Below are 15,551 nucleotides of genomic sequence, written 5' to 3'. Positions count from 1 at the left end.
GAGAGGAGAGAAGGCGGCATCCCCAAACCTATTAGTTCCAGGTATAGGCCCAATACTTGATTATCTTCAAAGAGATGAATACTCGCCAAGGTGGAGATTGTTGGAACAAGTGGCTCATATTCTACTACTAGCCCATTAGATGTAATTAGTTTATGTGGGCTTGGGGACAAATAAGTTGTGGGGGGTATTTTAGGGTTTTCCTATAAATATGTTATGTTGTAACCCTAAATCATTGAATAGTAAAATATAGCTGCACTCTCTCCTGTGGACATAGGCACATTGCCGAACCATATAAATCTGTGTCTCAACTCTTGCTTAATCTCTCTCTTTTCGATTCTATATTATTCATCATTGTTGTGCACGATAACAACACTAGATTTGGCAAATGCACCTTAATCAGAGTAGGGTTTTTGGGGGTAGGAGGGTGAGAATATTCAACGCAATCTAGTTAGTCTATGTATTGTTAAGTGCTAAAATATTCATATTTTCAGCCCTTAACTTGCATGTTTTAATCCCTTGGTTTTAGTAAATTAGGTCATTTTAATTCATTTTTGTGTTTTCCACACTTTTGTAGGGTTTTGGAAGAAAATGAAGTAAATCTAGAAGATTTGGGCTCAAAGAGAGAAGATGGGAAAAATGGGAGCCCCTAACACTACGATCGATCACAGGTTACCTGCGATCGAGCGCAGTACCAAAGAAGACAAAGCACAAATCAGGCCATGAGCGATAAAGCGCACAACAGAAGAGGCTCGATCGCACGGGTTGCGATCGATCACACCAGTGCGCAGGAGACACCTCAAAGTTGCGGCCATGATGCTAATATTTCCATATTAAGGTTTTTCAACTTCCACTTGTAAAAGGTTTTGAAATCCTACGAAATTCCTAGGTTTACTAGTTTGTCAAGGACTTCTAAAGCTTATAAATAGACCCTTAAGTCTCTAGAATAGGGATGCTTGTAAGGAGAAGAATTGGAGCTTTTCAAGTTCAAGTTTCGGGTTTATTCTTTTTCTTTTTCTTTTATTTATTAAAGATGTTTAACAGCAATTCTATGTGTAGCTAATTTATTTAGTAGGGCTAGATTGAAGCCCTAGTTATGTTTAGTTAATATTTCAATATTGACGCCTTTGTAATGATCTTGTTGTGCTATTTAACTTGATTAATACCTACTTGCATGAATTCCTCATATGTGTGTGCCTGATCAACATATGCATGTGGTATGGACTAGTTAATTAAATCAATTTGGATGGCCGAGTCCTGGGTTTAATAAAAGTAACAAAAGAATCCACATTACGGTTCTTGGGTTAATCAACATGGGGAACCGGGAATATATGCCCATACCTTAGGCCTCATGTGTTTGTCGATTTTCATGGAGTATATGCTTTCCTAAGGAACAATTTTGTATACACCATGCTAAATCCCTTAGAAAAGAAAAGAGTTAGAGTATACGCCATGCCTAACTCGTTGCTTAGGGAAATCTATAGCTTAAGGAGTATTAAAAGTAACAAAAGAATCCACATCGCGGTTCTTGGGTTAATCAACATGGGGAACCGGGAATATACGCCCATGCCCTAGGCCTCATGTGTTTGTCGATTTCCATGAAGTATATGCTTTCCTAAGGAACAACTTAGTATACATCATGCTAAATCCCTTAGAAAAGAAAATAGTTAGAATATACGCCATGCCTAACTCGTTGCTTAGGAAAATCTATAGCTTAAGGAGTATGTGCCATGCCTTTAGGTTGACAAACATTAGATATGCATAACATGATCAAAGCATTGGCATATTGTTATATTAGCTGAATATAATTAGTAGTGGATATCAAAGCCCTACCTTTTATTATCATCACTTAAACAATCAATCTTTGTTTTACTTAAAGAATTTATTTTTAAGCAAAATTCAGCAATCCTCATGGGAATGATCCTGTACTTGCACCATATACTACTAAGTTAACCTTGTGCACTTGCAGGTAAAACGTACAATTATTTACCTATTAATTTAGATAGATATTTGGCACAACAAGTTTTTGGCACCGTTGCCAGGGATTGTGGCGAATTTTGTTTAGAATTATTTTCCTTTAGTTGTGTTATTTTAATTTTCAATTTTAAATTTAGTTGTTATCAAGAATCAAAAAGATTTTTCATTTTTCCTAACTTTTTTGTTTTCTGTTTCAGATTGCGGATTAGCATTCTGTGCTTGCGATCAATCGTTAGCCGAGTGTGATTGAGCGCATTGCGATCGAACGCACCAACCTACGATCGAGCGCAGTTCCAGGGAGCTTCTGGACCAGCAGCACTGAAGCTGCCTAACTGAAGAAGCAATTCAGTTGATGCAAGGTCGTCGATCTCAAGACTCAACCATTATTCCACTCGATCCTGAAATTGAGCGGACAATTTGACAACGACCTAGAAACAAAGAAGAAGAGGAAGAAATTGAGATGGATGATTTGCAAGAGAATCCAATTGGGCCAAGACCATTAAAGGCAAATCCACCACGGGTGAGGAGACCGATGAAGCAGGCATTCGTTCCAGCAAACCTCCATCAACCTTCATGCATAGCATATCAACTGGAGGAGGAAGGCAGCTATTATATTTCTCCTCAAATCCTTAATTCATTGACTCCCTTCAGAGGCGCAGTTACTGAGGATCCCAACTTGCATCTTAAAGAATTCTTTGATTTATGCAAGTTGCAACGTATCCAAGGCCTAACTCCAGAGAGACTCAAGTTTGTCCTTTTTCCTTTTTCTTTAAAAGATAATGCTAAACTGTGGTACAATTCCTTGCCTGCAGATTCTATCCATACTTGGGAAGAATTAACCACCAAGTTTCTGAAGAAGTTTTTCCTAGCTCAAAAGACAAAACAACTTAAAAGGGATCTTCAAATGTTCCAACAACGAGATGGAGATTTGCTCTTTGAGGCTTGGGATCACTTCAATTCCTTGCTTCTAAAGTGCCCACATCATAACATCCCTCAAGATGATCAGGTTCAAATTTTCTATGAAGGTTTAGATGATACTAACAAAGGGATGGTTGATTCAGCTTGTGGAAGAACACTTATGAAGAAGAGTAGTGAGGAAGCAAAGGAACTTTTTGAGACATTAAGTGAGCATTCCCATCAATTCTGCTCAAGAAGAAGGAGATGAGTCAAAAGTAAGGGCATGTATGAAGTAAACCTCAGTGGGGGATCGCCCAATCAGAAGGCTGCTGTAGAAAAGAAGTTGGACATGATTGATTGTCAAGGCCATAACTGCTCAGAAAATATCACCTCTACAACAGTACACACAAATCCAGGTATGTGCTCTTTGTTCTCATCTAGATCACACTACTAAGACGTGTCCCTTATCTTCATTTGCATAGCAAGAAGAGGTAAATTATGTGGGACAAAACAGTTATCCCCACAAGAACAATCCATACTCCAACACTTACAATCCAGGATGTCGCAATCATCCAAATTTCTCTTGGAGTAATAATTAAGGACAGCAGAAGGGGCCTCAACAAGGAAGCCAACCAACTCAAGAGTCAAAGTTGAACAAATTGGAGAATATGATACATAACCTGGTGGCTTCACAACAACAATTCATGACTGGTCAAAAACAATTCAATACAAAGATTGATCAAGCCATTCAAAGATTGGAAGTGCAAATAGGCCAGATGGCAAAGGAGCTGAGTGAGAGGAAGCATGGAGAATTTCCAGCTCAAACAATACCTAACCCAGGGAGTCACTAGCAGTTGAAAGCAACCACAGTTCTCAGAGGTCTTGTTGCTACAGCACCAAGGGCACTTAAGCCAAATTCTGTAGAGCTTAAGTGTAGCTCTTCACACTAGAGACATTACAGTCACAAGTAGAAGCGTTTGAGCAGTCCAGAAACTCAAGCGCATCTACTCAAAATAGTGGTACTAAGACTACTGAAGGCGGTACACTTTTTCCCCCCTCTTGTTTTTCTTCATATCAATTTCTTTACTTTACATGTATCTCACTTATCCCGTGTGCTTCTTTTACATTATTGTACATTATGCATTTTAAAAAAAAAAAAATTGTTTTTACTTTCTGTTACTACGATTGATCGCAGAGCTAGCATGCGATCGAGCGCAGTAACCGAATGTTGGCACTACACATTCTGTTAGTGCGATCGAGCGCACCTCACCCACACACGCACACCCTTGCCCGAATGCGATTGAACGCACCATGCGTGTGATCGAGTGCACTCGGATAGCAGGGCACGTGACCTATTTTAGGTCACTTTCCCCCTAATCCCCCTCACAATCTCCCTGCACCGTAGAAGCTACCCAAACATCCAACTCCAGCCACCTCCAATACTACCACACTACCACCATTTTTCCACCACTTTAACCACCACTGCCGCATCGCACCAACACTTGCACGACCCCATTTTGCGCCTCAGCCATCATCCTTACACACATCTCCCCATCAACAACCCAACTCCGACCACCCGCATCTTCACTTTTCTTTTCAATTTTTAGCACAATGTGGGTGTTTATCCACCCACATTGTCGCTCTGTGTTGGGTTTTTGTGTTTTTGTAGGGGATTTTGAGCGGTGTTGCCTTGTATTGTAAAGTTGACCATCTCCAGTGCACACCAACTATTCGATAAAAGTCCCCACTCAAGCTCAAAATGCTTAGAACCCGTGCTTCATCGTCTCGGGGGTCCGAGGCCTAAGCTATTTCTCCCCTGCCCACTTTTGAAGAGTGGGTGCTACTGTTTAAGACTACCTTCGCCATTCGCGAAGACTTTCAAAATCATGAGACGACTCAATGGGCGGTCGCCAAGTTTAAGCGAAAGGGGACTCAAGAAGCTATTCAAACCGGTCACCTCCACCGCCTACTGGAGGTTGGCAGTTGAATTCTATGCCAACCTTTCCCATGACTGCAACAATTTAGCCCCTCTCTCTTCCAAGGTGCATGGCCAAGCCATTGACATGACAAGGGCCGACATTGCCGCATCCCTTCAATGCAACGATGAGCACCCTCCAGAAGCCGCACATCTTGCCGAGCAACCACCCTGATACTATGTGGCGGAAATCATTGAAGATATGTGCTAGGGGGCAATATGCAGACGCCCACCATAATGCTGAAAGTCGATCCAAGCTACCCCAACGGCTTTGGTTTGTGGACTCCATCTTGCATCGCAATGCCTTCTCCTTGGGACACAAAACTCAGAGGCATGATCAATTTTTATAAACCCTCTACGCGTTCCAGATGCTTGGTACTCCATTCCCGACATCATTTGGAACCAAATACATAAATTTTGTAATGGAGTGCACATTGGGGGAGCAAAGTCCACTCATTCATGGGGGTTGCCTTTCCTATCCTCATCACGTATATTCTTCGAAAAAAAGGGCATCAAAGGCACCGCAGCGGACGAGCCAGTTACTACGACTCCTATATTTGGCATTTGCCAATGGAATAAGAGCTGCTCCCATATGCCCCGGATACTCCCAACACCAGCAGCTGGTGAAGAAGAGAGTGAGGCCGAGCCAATGGCCAAAGATGAACCGGCAGTTGAGCTGGCAGTGGCAGAAGAGGAGGAGGCCCCAATCATTTTTCAAACCGCACAGTACTGCTTCCTTAGTGAAGAGATGGCAGGCCTTTGAAGAGAATTGGCTGATCAAAGAAGGGAAGCTCGAGAAGATAAAACATTAATGGATCAACGACTAGCTGCCTTGGAAGAATTAATGCGGACCATTGCCTAATTAACCAACAAGAGTATTAGTTTTCTAATACTATGAAAATTGAAATCGCCATGTTTAAAAGTTGTTCAACTATGAAATAAAAGGTAAAATAGGCTTCAAAACTTGAATGGGTGGGAAATGATGGTCACAGAATACATTGGTTGGAATCAATTACTCAATTTTGTCACAAAATTGTCATTTATTTTGATGAATATGCAGAAGCAGATGAATGGAATGGCATTATGGGGAAGGTTATGGAAGTGGACAATAGCTGGAACAACACGGCTGGGAAATATGTTGAGATTTATAACTCAGTAAGGGTGAGATTGTGATGGCACTCAGAAAAGGATAAGCTTCCACGTGAAAATGTTCGGATTTTGGTAATTAGTAATGTTACTCTTTCAGTACAAGTGGGGTGGCTCGACACAAATCTTTGAGCTTTAGGGTGTAGAGAAGCTTCAATGCTTGATAATACATAGTGATGTCAAAGTGGGCAAGGGCTAGGCAACTTATACACTATTACACTCTGTTTATAGGAACTAAAATGAAGGAAGTGGCCAACTGTTTTGGACATGCAATGACGTGGCCTATCGCAATTGTTGATGATGCAAACAACTTAACAACAACAACAAGTTATTTGCTTTAATGATTCCTAAATGTAAAACATGACTTGGTGGTATTAAAACAATGAAGACACAAACTCCGTAAAAGTATGTTAGCAAATGAATCAACTTACTCCTTTGCGATCAGAGGGACGTGAAGACAATTCTTTCTTGGTGACAACATGGCCTTTATTCAAGCCCACAAAGAGGCCAGTATTTGGCTGTTTAGGAGCCATTACTGCTTAGAAAATTATCTCTTATGAGTGCCGTCACAATCTCTCCCTTATTGAGTTGTAAATCTCCCTTACTGAGTTGAGCCATTCTTGCGAAATCACAATTTCAAACACACCCTGAATACTATTAATCTTTGCTTAATTTCACTAATATACTTAATTTTTTTTTTTTAAATAGAAACTTACAAAACATTCGATCCGACTTCTGTGCTTTAGTTAAAAAACAAAGTTCTCCCCCTCTCCTCCCTCCCTCCCTTCCTCGACTATTCCCCCTTAACCCCCTTTTTCTTTTTGCTTACTTTTTCTTTTTTTGTTACAGGCTCAAGCACCACCGCGCTAGGTGTGCCATCTACCATTTCTGCCATGTCTATTTTTGGGGTTGATGGGGCTCTTGGATCGGACTGTTCAAAGCTCGATCTATGTCTCTCCATCAGAACAACCTCGACACGCGCCCCTCCACCACATACACTGGCCCCTCCCACTTCCAACGACACTTGCTGCTTCTAATTCCAGCAACCCCACGACGGATCGTGACTAGCACGTGCCTGCGCGTGGTTTTTTTGCGCTCTGGCCTGAATCATCCAGTAGCCTTCCTTCGGTGGTGTTTTGTGAGCTTTTGTGCATTTTCTTTATTTTTCCCTGTATTTTCCATTTTCCCTATACTTTGTGGTCCTGGCCTGTGGGTTGAGGATGTGAATAATTTCCTGGCTTGCGAATCGAGGAGGATGAGTTTCGGCAGGAGGATGTTGCTACTTATGTATCAGATTGAGTCTGTCTGGAGCAAACTTGTTGTTACAATTGAAGATTAGTCATGGGTTAACAGATTTTGATGTCATAGATAGGTTTTGAATGTCAAATTGTTATGTATGTATCTATGACTTGTAACCTTGTAGCTTTGGCTATGATTTTCTCAAAGCTTTTGCTCTATGATGTAAGAGCTTTATGCTCATGATCCTTCATCAATTAATGAGACTTGAATGATTTCTATTGATACCATATACAACAATGATGAATAATATAGAATCAAAGAGAGAGAGAGATTAAGAGAGAGAGAAAGTCGAGACACAGATTTAACGTAGTTCGGCAATGTGCCTATGTCCACAAAGAGGCGGCTATATTTTACTCTTAATGATTCAGGGTTATATCATAACATATATATAAGAAAAATCCTAAACCTTACTTGTACGGACGTATTAAGGAAATCCTCAAAGTACCTCGTACCGTATAGTGGGGGCGTTGCCCTTGTACCTCCACAACCTAATTGTTCGCCCCGCAAACTTAATTACACCCATGAGCCAATAGACTCTCGCTCCTTGAATGTCGCTATCGTGACGTGCACTCTGCTCCCGTCTACTTGGCCTTCCATTGGTGTTAATATTAGTCACTGATTCCAACAATTCCCTTAAAATAAAAAATAAAAAAACTACAACAGCACATATGTGTTAAAAAATTGAGGGCACAGATTTAATCAAGCCCCATAGTCATTATGTTTCTTATGGTTTTCACTTTTTACGCCCTAGTCCCAAAATGCCAAAAGAAACCCATCTTCTTTCACCACCTTCGTCAGCATCAGCAATAGTACTGTAAAATGGGACGCGATGTTACTGATTTGACCAGTGACCATAGACTGGCTTCTGGGAAATGCCTATTGATTTGACTATACACTGCCAACTGGGAAGTAGACCTACGTGGCTACGCACACTTCTTAGTTTTAATTCTAGAGTCTTCTTTCCCTCCGGCCATTTTACTCACAGTCACAGAGATAGTCTTCTTTCGTTCTTCTTTCACATCTGATGGCACCTTCATTGATGTCCACTCTCTCGCTTGAGTTTATCGCGGAAATACTTACAGAGTTACCCGGTCAAGAGTCTCGTACGCTTTATGTGCTTTTCGAAGTCATTCAATGCTCTAACTAAAGACCCATATTTCATGAAGCATCTTAAGCACTCCATTTAGACTAATTAAGGTAGGGAATAAACCTTAATAGGAAAGACAATAAACCCTAGAGAATAATATAAAATATTCTACAATCCTCCCTCAAACTCAAGGTTGAGTTTGGGAAAAAAGAAAGGGGAATAATGATTTTTTTTTTTGTCGCTGGAAAAGTTGCCAGAGTGGTGGCCGAAAATGGAGGACGGCAGTAGGTGGCGACAGTAGGCTGCTAGTTGGGTGCTGGAGGACTTGGGCCAACTAGATGGAGTTGAGTCTAAAATTGGAGCCTTATAGGCTAGATTGGGTCGGTTTGATTGGGCCAAAATAGGCCAAAACCCATGGACCATTGAATGGGTCGGACTGCCTCGAAATGATGAGAACCCGGTTCGAACTTGTTGAACCTGGTTAAAAAGGTTGAATCCAGGTGATTTTGTTCCGGTTGGCCTGATCGGCTAAACGAGGACTAGGAATTGTGTCGGGTTGACGGGATTAGGACTAATTGGCCTGAGCCATACAAATATCAGAAAGTCCGATATTTATCTCATTCAGGTTCTTTCGGCTGAAAATCAGACATATGAATGTTTTCTCATTTTCCTCCCTCCGAAAAGAACGCAAACTACAGTAAGCATGAATGAACTTTCACATTTTTGTGGCCTAGAATGACTGAAAATTTGAATTATTATTATTATTATTATTATTATTATTTTTTTGTCTAGCTCAGAGAGTCCAATATTTATCTCTTTCAGGTTGTTTTGGCCAAAAATCAGACATTCGAGTTTTTTCTTGTTTTTCCTCCCGCTGAAAAGAACGCATACTACCATAAGCAAGAATTAACTTTCGCATTTTCGGGGCCCAGAACGACTGAAAATTTGAATTTATTTTTCTTTGTCTAGCTCAGAGAGTTCAATATTTATCTCTTTCAGGTTGTTTTGGCCAAAAATCAGACATTCGAGTTTTTTATTGTTTTCCTCCCTCTGAAAAGAACGCATGCTACCATAAGCAAGAATTAACTTTCGCATTTTTGGGGCCCAGAACGACTGAAAATTTGAATTTATTTATTTTTTTTTTGTTTAGCTCAGTAAGTCCAATATTTATCTCATTTAGGTTGTTTTGGCTAAAAATCAGACATTTGAAGTTTTTCTTGTTTTTCTCCCTTTGAAAATAACGCATGCTACTGTAAGCATGAATGAACTTTTGCAATTTCATGGCCCAAAACGACTGAAAATTCAAATTTCAGTTTTTATCAAACTCATAGACTCCAATAATTATTTTATGCAGGTTGTTTCAGCCGAAAATCAAACATTCAAATTTTTTCATGTTTTCTCACTTCGAAAAGAAAGCATGATACCGTAATTCGGTTCCAAAATGCAGAAGCTACTGTCGACGGGCTCAAACACTGATATAGAATGCTTAGAATCCAATCTCCACCGTTTACAATGAGGATTCACGTGTCATGAACATCCCTACAAAGTTTCAAAAATCTGGAAATGCTCAATCGGACCATAAACGCTCATCGATCGGAGTTGTTGATCAAGGATGGACAACATTTCTAAATTGCTGATTTTCACCCTCTGCAGTGGGTGTCTGGACAGCCTAGCAGCTTGTCCGAACAACAATTCCTACAAGCCTATTTTGCTTGCCCGTAAGTTTTATGCCCAAAATGTGTTTTTAAGTGGGCCCAGGTCTATGGTGTTGTATGTGATATAAACACAACTTTATAGAAGAAAGAGACACAAATTTTAGAACCCTAGAGTTCGTGAGAGGCTGTGCTTGAGTGATCAATTGTTGTGAGCCTTATTATTTGTTAGTGTATATGTGGGGCTTGTCCCACATTGGTAAGGAGAGGGAGCCTTGTTCCCCTCTAGCCTTTATATAAGAGGCCTCTGTGTAACCCATTTCATATATCTCAACACACTCTTATACTACCCAATACAATGCAGTCCTCAAGTGTGCTTCCGCTCTCTTCCGCTCTTCTCTTTCTCTCCATTATTCTAACATGGTATTAGAGCCACTTTTTTATGGCCTCCAATAAACGTCTTTGACATTTTTCTGCGCTCCTTCCTGTGACCACCCAAATCTAGTCGTTGATGCGCCTCCAAGCGGTGGAAGATCCTTCTGGTGACCTATGGCGTTTTCTGCTCAAAATCTCTTCCATTCCTTTAGATCTATAGATCTGTGGAAGATCTGCTGCCAACGGCCTTCGAGCTCCTCCAGCAATTTCTGCTTAAGCCAATCGCGCCACCACTGTGACTCCTCTCGGCCAAATAACCACCAAAAGTGGTGTCTTGGCCCAGAACGGTGGATCTATGCAATCTTAGCCTATTCCAGCATTGCACGCGCCTCCACACTTCGTCCTCAGAAACTGCCGTCTCTCAAATGCGCCTCCACGTGAGGCTGCCATTCCTCCGCGCTCCGCAACCTTTGTTGGATCATCGTGGTTTTTGCTTCGTTCGGTATATCTGTCACCGGTGGTCTTAAATCTGTCCAAATCGCCGCCATTGGAGCTCTGACGTGTCGTCACGCTCCGTCAAAAGGGTCTGTGCGTGGACTTTATGGGCCCATGCGCTGCACGTGCCAGCAACCCTACTGGCACATGAGATGCATGCGCCTCATGCAGTCGCCAGCCCTGGCACGTGCACAACACGTGCCAGACATCCCCTCTTTCGTCCCTGTTGCCACGTGTCCTTCAGAGGTGCCACCACGTCAGCCCTAGCCCTCTGCCACATGTCAGCATAAAAAAAGAAAAAAGAAAAAAGAAAAAAATCTAGATCCAACCATTTTCGACCTGATTCAACAAGTTAGAACCGGATCATCTCAAATCGGGTCAGACCATCATCAATCGGTCCATGGGTTTTTGGCCATTTTGGCCCAATTCAAACCGGCCCACTCTTCAACCCAACCCAGCCGGTTTCAAATCCGGTTTAGACCAATCCATCAATCCAAACCAGATCCATCCAAGCATCCGACCTGATCTAAAACCAGTTCCAACCGGGTCATCGGTTCAAATCGGATCTCCCCAACCCGGTCCAATACCGATTCCTAAACTGGGTCACTAGGTCAAGCTCTCCAAACCGGTCCAAATTTTAGATCCGGTTCACATAATTTTTGGGTCAACTATTTTAATGGTCCATGGGTTTTCTTGCCAAAATATTGGCCCATTTAATCAGCTTAATTTCTTCAAGGCTTTAAGCCCAAATTTTGGTGGGAATGGATCTAAGGCTTCGGCCCATCCAGCAGCCACCCTCAGCCACCAACAACTGCTGCCAGCCGCCGCCCACCACCACTGTCCGCCCAACTCCAGACACCTTCGGCGACTTTTCTGGAGGACTTCAAAAAAAGAAAAAAAATTCATTTTTTTTTTCCCCAAACCTTGAGTTTGAGAGGCAATATTGGAGTATTTGAAAAATCACCCGGATCCAAGATTTTCAACCCAACGGGTTAGAATCAAGTTCTGCCCACCAGCTGCTCCGCTATCATTTGCCGTCCACCGTCTCAGGCCACCCGACTCCGGCAAGTTTCTCCTGACTTTTCTGGCAACCCAAAAAAAAAAAAAAAATCATGTCTATTTTTTTTTAATGTATTTCTTTCCCTGCATTTTTTCCAACCTCAATGTATAAATATATTGAGTTTGAGGGGGATGTTAGTGTATATGTGGTGCTTGTCCCATATTGGTAAGGAGAGGGAGCCTTGCTCCCCTCTAGCCTCTATATAAGAGGCCTCTATGTAACCCATTACATATATCTCAACACACTCTTATACTACTCAATACAATGCAGTCCTTAAGTGTGCTTTCGCTCTTCTCTTTCTGTCCATTATTCTAACATTATTCCTCGTAGAGGATTTTGTGTTAGTTTCATTGTGCTTAATTGAAATCTATCGGAAGAGTCTGGTAAAGGAGAATCACGTTGAAGAAGATTGTAAGCGAGGAGACGAGTTGGAGGCTTTTGATCTTACAGAGTCAAGGGCTTGCAGAGGGTTGTAAGTGTTCCTAGTGTTTGTAATCTCTGGATAATATTTTGATAGTGATTTCCTAGGTTTGGCTGCCCCGGAGAGGTTTTACTTTTAGAACGTTTTCCAAAAGGTTTCATCTTCGTCACAAAAATTCTTTGCGTTGGATTTTACTTATTTTGGTGATTGTTTGCTTGTTGATAAATATTTGTTAATTTCGCATATTGTGTGATATTTACCTGTTAAGTGTTTTTCAATTGGTATCAGAGCGGGTTCACGCTGTTTGGATTAAATTTTTGAGTGAGTTCTTTTGACTCCTTGTTTGCTATGAATACTTCTCAAGGAGGCTATGAACTTATAAACTCCTTCAACAATTTGTTGGAAAAATTCACGTTTTTGAGACATAAATACACAAATTGTTTGGAGGGTTTTCAAGATCTTGAACATGTGAGAATCTTTAGTAACTAAATTGTCTGAATCACATGTCTTAATTGATTCTTTAAGATTTGAAAATCGTGTTCTAGTTTCTAAAGTTGATTTGTTAGAGAATAAATTAAAAGAGTCAGAAACTCAATTGGAAAAATTTTGTACCAATTCCCTAGGAAAAATAATGCATACTCAGAATTCTGATGGTGATAATTCTGAGATTTCTATGCTTGTTGATATTGTTGGTAGCTCTACTTCATATGCTTCTAAATCTGACAGAAATACCTTATCTGTTAAGCCCGTGAATGTTAAAGAAGTCAAGGCTAATATAGTCTGTTGGATAAGGGCAAAACTTTTTGTTTGAATAATTGTGTGAAGCCCAAATCCAAGACTTCTTCTAAGAAACGAACTCAAGCTAAGTTTGTTCCTACTTGTCACCATTGTGGGATTATTGGTCACTTTAGACCAAACTGTTTTCAGTTTAAATCCAAAAGACTTTGGAATAAATTAGCTTCTCCTAAGAAAGAAAAATGTAATATAGACTCATGTTTAACTAGATCAAAGTCGAAATATATCCCTCCTCATAAAAGACAACCTTCTCAAAGGTTTGTTCCTGCTAAGCGTCCCTTAATTTGCATTTGTTAAGCCTTTAGCTTTATTATTTTATAATGTTTTAGTTAGTTTTGGTATTTTAGTGATTTGCAAGTTGTTAAGAGAAAAATACGGCATTAAGGTGAAAATTGCAACTCATTCCATTAATTCTAGAGCTTAAGACACTTCAGGGAGCATTGACAGCAAATTTGGATCGAGCGATGATTCGTGCCTGACGAGTCCCACTACAAAGGCTATATCTAGAGTTGTAGAGCTCATATTGAAGTGATCTTGATGTCATTGGAAAGCTAACTCAAATATCTACAAAGTCATGTTTCACAAGAGTTGGCTAATTTCGCAGGTAGTGTGCTCGAGCGCATATATAGTGCGATCGATCACACTTGTGCCCATCAAAAGTGGAAAGTGCATGCTTGAGTACGATCGAGCACACCTAGAGTGCGATCAAGCGCACTTGACCGATTTGACAGCAGTGAAACCCTACAATTAGCATATAAATATCATTATTTTCTATTGTAAATGTACGGGGACGCGCTAGGGGCACCGTACTTTGTCAAAATTCGTGTTTTTTGGATTTTTGGAGCTTTAAACTCCAATTCTTTTGTAACTACTTTTATTTTAATGAAGAATTTTAGTTTTCTTAAGATTTCTTTTGTCATGAGAAGCTAAATCTTCAACTAAGGTTGAAGATGAAGCCTCACCATTGATTTGTTTGCTTATTTTCATGATTTGTTCATACAATTCCGTCGTTTAATGTATTGTATGTTCGTTTCAATTCAATTGTGTGACAAAATTGTGATTGATTGTTGTTTATAAATCGTAAAAACGTTGAATATTCATTGTGTTTCATCCAACGTATACATTTTATCTTTTGGTTTACTTTGGATATTCATTGTCTTTTCTGCAAAGCATGGATACATTGGATCTTTTGAACTAAACTAGATTTTTTTTTGTTGGTAATAGAGATGGATTCATTCAATGTTTAAATAGGATTTTATAAAAACAATAGAACATGCTTATAGTTTAATTTCTTGACTGATGTATAAATAAAACATGAGAATGTGAGCTTTGATTTTGTGAGGTGGATTCTAAATACCCTAGTGTCGTTTATCATTTGTTTAATTTAAGTTTTTTTTTTTTAAAAAAAAATTTATTTAATTTACCGTTTTGCATGACAAACTTCGGAACTAGGTTAGAATATAATTAGTTTAGATAGAAATTAATTTTTGCAACGCAATTACCTGTGGATTGATCTTGCTTTTGTATAATTTGTACTACACACAACTCGTGCACTTGCGAGTAATTATAATTTGCACATCAAGTTTTTGGCGCCGTTGCTAGGGAATTGTTTGTTTGTGAAAATTTATTTTTGTTTGAATTAATTTTATTTTTCTACTAGTTTTGGTAGATTTTTGTTTCATTTTTGTTTTACAATTTTTGTTTATTTTTATTTTTATTTGTTTCTACTTTGTTTCATCTAACAAAAAAAAAAAAAAAAAAAAAGAGAAAAAAAAATGTTGTTCTCATTTTTCTACAGTTTCGGAGAAATCTAGTCCTTGCCAATACACTCAATCGCACCTCACCTATGATCGAGCGCACTCCTACACCTAGGCAGCAAGCGAGCCGCACCTGCGCTCGACCCTCCCCGCCTGCGCATTCACGCTTGATCGCACTCCAGTGACGATCGAGGGCACTAGTAGAGGACATCACGCACACTTGCGCTTGATTGCACCTCACCTGCGCTCAAGCTCACCTCCGCTGACTGAACCAAAACGGGCCAGCACCTAAAATTTTGCCAAACTTTTGTTTGGTCCGTTTTGTGAGTTTTTGTTTTTATTTTTTGGTATTTTTGTTTATTTTATTTTCAAAAAAAAAAAAATTTTGGTTAATGTTTCATGTGGAAGTGTGTTTTGTTTAAGGAGTGAGGATAAACATGAATTTTTCTTTCGGTAATTTTAATGCTACCCCTAGTTGTAGGACACCCGCTCCTACCAACTATCCTCACCATTTTCACCCACATCAACCATGTTCATACTACTCTAACCCTTATCATGGTTTAGGAAATTGTCCATCCTGGGGATAATTTTCCAATTTTTCACATAAGCAGATGAAGA

This window comes from Corylus avellana, chromosome ca4, assembly GCF_901000735.1.
Source record: "Corylus avellana chromosome ca4, CavTom2PMs-1.0".
Taxonomy (NCBI): domain Eukaryota; kingdom Viridiplantae; phylum Streptophyta; class Magnoliopsida; order Fagales; family Betulaceae; genus Corylus; species Corylus avellana.
Note: the sequence above shows the minus strand (reverse complement) of the source record.